Below are 3883 nucleotides of genomic sequence, written 5' to 3'. Positions count from 1 at the left end.
TTCATTTTCCCCCTGCGTTCCCATGTGCTAGTCTGTCTCCCACTCTTCTCCATGACCACAGCTCCCTCCTGACCATGGAGTCATGATCTGTTTCTCTCCCAAACCATGTCTCTGCATTTCCTACCTTCTTCAATGTGGCCTCTTCTCTACCTTTAGTTGTGGAGTTTGTTCTGCCAATCTTCTGGTTGATTTCTGGGATATTTAGGATGATTTGGGAGTAATCCAATTGTATCTGTGGGATGAGGTGAGCCTAGAGTCCTCCTACTCCACCACCATTTTCGCCTTACTACTTTCTCATCAAGTTTTAGAAGCACTTTCATGATAAAATGATAAGCCCTATGTCATATTGTCTGGAAAGACTATATTCATCCCTTAATTTATGGCCAAAAGGGAGTGACAATGTGCAACCAGTGCCTGGAAGACATGGGTTTAGTGAAATCTTGTCCATTAGTTATTCATTTATTCAGGGCACATGGCATATGATTTATGGTGATGCACATCCTCAGGGCCCAGCCACCTGTGTCTGTGATGTCAACAAATCAGTAAAAATCTATATGCCTGGGCCAATCAGCTCTGACATGGACAAAATGAAGCACCCCAGCTAGGGATTGAATGCTTGTGTCCCCTCCAAAAGTCATATGTTGAAGGCCTAGCCCCCAATGTGATGGCACTTGGCAGCGGGGTCGTTGGGAGATAATTAGGTTTAGATGAAGTCATGGGGTGGGGATCTATGATGGGATTAGTGCCCTTATTAGAAGAGGAATGAACATCAGAGCTTTCTCTTTCTCCAACATGTGAGGACATGGCAAAAAGGCAGCTGTCTGCAGGCCAGGAAGAGATCTCTCACCAGAATCTGACTGTGCTGGCACCCTGACCCTGGACTTCCAGCCTCCAGATCTGTAAGAAAAAGCAATTTCTGTTGTTTAAGCCACACAATCTGTGTTATTTTGTTAGGGCAGCCCAAGATGACTGATACAACTCCACTGGGCCTTCACCAGGGGTCATGCCTAACTCTTTGGGAGAATTCATTTGTTACTCATACCAACAAAATGAAACATTTCAAGTGTCCTCAGCTGAGTGGCTAAAGTGTCAAGAGACTCAGGCAGAACAAAACCAGAAAGCACCACTGGAAGGCATCCATGGCATTAAGTGACATTAATTTGCCTGCATGGCCAGAAAACTCCTCCAGGGCCATTTCAAAACAAAGAGAATTTCAGGCATTGCAAACAATGGAAATAGCCCAGGATTTAGCAGAGAACCTTTTATGTTGGCTATTTGGAAGGATATAGTCCATTTGGATGCATAAACTCCAGTGTATAAGGTAAGAAAACTGGTCTCACCTATTTCACTTACCTTATAATGTAACTCATAGAGATTAATTTTTAAAAGCTGATAAAGGAAAAACAACCATGTTCTAGAAATAGTTGAAATATGTTACTTTTAAGACAAAAGTCCTGTGATGAGAAACAGAACTGTTTTTGCTGAATGGAGGAGATGTAAGGGTTTTGATTTTATTAAATAATAAGGGAACTAATAAGGGCAGTAAAGGAATCTTAGCTATTAAGTCTCATTAAATTTGCATACTGAGCTCTTTGAACTGCACTTGCTAATGATAACCTGATTGGCTAAAAAGGACAGAAACCCCTCCCTTCAAACAGCTGGAAAGAGGAAGTTTTAAGTTTTTTAAAGATTTATTTATTTATTTATTTATTTGAGATTGAGAGAGAGAGAGAAGGAGCAGGGAGAGGGGCAGAAGCAGAGGGAGAAGCAGACTCCCCACTGAGCTGGGAGCCCAATGTGGGGCTTGATGTGGGGCTTGATCCAGGGTCATGACCTGAGCTGAAGGCAGATGCTTCACCGACTGAGCCACCCAGGTGCCTCGGATGTTTGACTTTTAATTCCTGTGTTTGTTAAACATAATAGCAAAGATAGAAAAGCAGAAGAGGTGATTCCAGATGGTATCAAAGGAACAACTATAATTTTCAAAGAAAAATATCTGGGTTAAATCATCTCAAAAAAAAAATCCCTTCTCTAATTTTTGCAACAAAATTTGGGAATTGCCAAATAAGAAAAACCCTATGTAGTACACTGTAATTTTGAGGTAAATTCAAGATAATAGGATTCATCACTGTAGTGCCTAGATTAATTAGTTTTAGATTAATATTAGTTACTGTATAGGCCTCTGACATGCCAGTTTTATATTTACCAAATTCAGTTACTTCTATAAAAAGTTGGGCATCAGATTTGTAACATTAAACTCTTTCCTCATTTGTAATATTGTTTCTAGATGCTATTAAGATACAAATACATTATTTTTACATTTTTCTAGAAAGTTGATTACTAGTATTGGGAGAAAGGGCTCACTTTATTGACTAATTTTGTGGTGAAAATATGTTATTTGTACTTTCTTCCAGTGTTTATTCCCTAATATTTAGTGAGAGATAAAAATTCACTACAATATTTTATAAATTTATATTCATAGGAATCCTTCATTAGAAAGAGATAATGTCATATAAATAATATACTATGGCTGAAGTATTTCTCATGATTATTATTCATAGAATATCTCTCTTGAACTGATCTTTCACTGATGTTGAGAAGTTTGCATTATAGTTGAAATATTTCTCACGTTAAATGTATTTGTTGAATTTCTCTTGTCTGAATTTCTTTATGTTTGGCACATTAAGACTTTTCTCTTATAAATCCTTTTTTTCCTTTTCTTTTTAAATTTAAATTCAATTAGCCAATATATAGTACATCATTAGATTTTGATGTAGTGTTCAATGATTCATTAGTTGCATATAACACCCAGTGCTGATCACATCACATGCCCTCCTTAATGCCCATCACCCAGTTTCCCCACCCCCCCACCCGCTTATGAATCCTTGATGGTGAATAAGGTAGCACTTATGATGAAGTCTTCCCCACATTTCATACATTCGTAGGATTTTCCCCCAGCATGCATCTTCTGGTGTTGAGTCACATATGTGCTCTGGCCAAAGGATTGGTAGTAACTACTACCAATCACTACACTTGTAGGGTTTTTCTTCAGTATGAGTTCTCTCATGTTGGTTAAGGTGTATACTTCTACTGAAAGATTTGCCACATACTGCATTTACAAGGTTTTTCTTGGTATGAATTCTTGGTGTTGAGTAAGATGTGTGTTCCATCAGAAAATTTTCCCACATTCATTACATTCAAAAGGCTTTTCTCCAGCATGGATCCTCTTACGTTGAGGATCCTATGACCTATGATTATAGACTTAGTTGCATTCAGTACATTCATAGGATTTCTCTCCCATATTTATCCTCAGATAGAAAATAAGCTTAATGCTCTGAGTAAAGGCTTTCCTATATTTTTAATATTCAAATGTTTTTTTCCAGTATGAATCCTCTTATGTTGAATAAAGGATGACCTATGATTATAGACTTTGCCACATCCAGGACATTGATAGAGTTTTACCCCAGTAGGAGCTCTGTGATGCAGATTAAGATATTTACTTTAGTTAAAAGCCTTCCCACACTGACTATATTAATAAGCTTTTGGGGTACCTGGGTGGCGCAGTTGGTTAAGCGTCTGACTCTTGATTTCGGCTCAGGTCATGATCTCAGGGTTGTGAGATCAAGCCCCACATCAGGCTGCATGCTGGGCATGAAGCCTACTTAAGATTCTCTCTCTCCCTGGGTGCCTGGGTGGCTCAGTTGGTTAAGCGACTGCCTTCAGCTCAGGTCATGATCCTGGAGTCCCGGGATCGAGTCCCACATCAGGCTCCCTGCTCAGCAGGGAGTCTGCTTCTCCCTCTGACCCTCTTTCCTCTCGTGCTCTCTATCTCTCATTCTCTCTCTCTCAAATAAATAAATAAAATCTTTAAAAAAAAAAGATT

The 3883-nt window shown here is 39.0% G+C and overlaps 1 protein-coding gene across 1 annotated transcript in view; it reads right to left on the bottom strand.

The window, feature by feature from the left end:
• Positions 1 to 1732: 1732 nt before the first annotated feature.
• The window catches only part of LOC141372059 (uncharacterized), a 13605-nt gene continuing 11454 nt past the window's right edge, over positions 1733 to 3883 (bottom strand). The window contains exon 4 of the mRNA XM_073890519.1: positions 1733 to 1901. The gene's annotated coding sequence lies outside the window, so the exon portion shown is untranslated. The remainder of the gene's footprint in view (positions 1902 to 3883) is intronic.

The sequence above is a fragment of the Callorhinus ursinus genome, unplaced genomic scaffold (assembly GCF_003265705.2).
Source record: "Callorhinus ursinus isolate GAN/ISIS: 27379988/994484 unplaced genomic scaffold, GSC_fseal_2.0 scaffold570, whole genome shotgun sequence".
In the NCBI taxonomy this organism is placed as follows: domain Eukaryota; kingdom Metazoa; phylum Chordata; class Mammalia; order Carnivora; family Otariidae; genus Callorhinus; species Callorhinus ursinus.
Note: the sequence above shows the minus strand (reverse complement) of the source record. Positions and strands in the feature narration are given on the sequence as shown.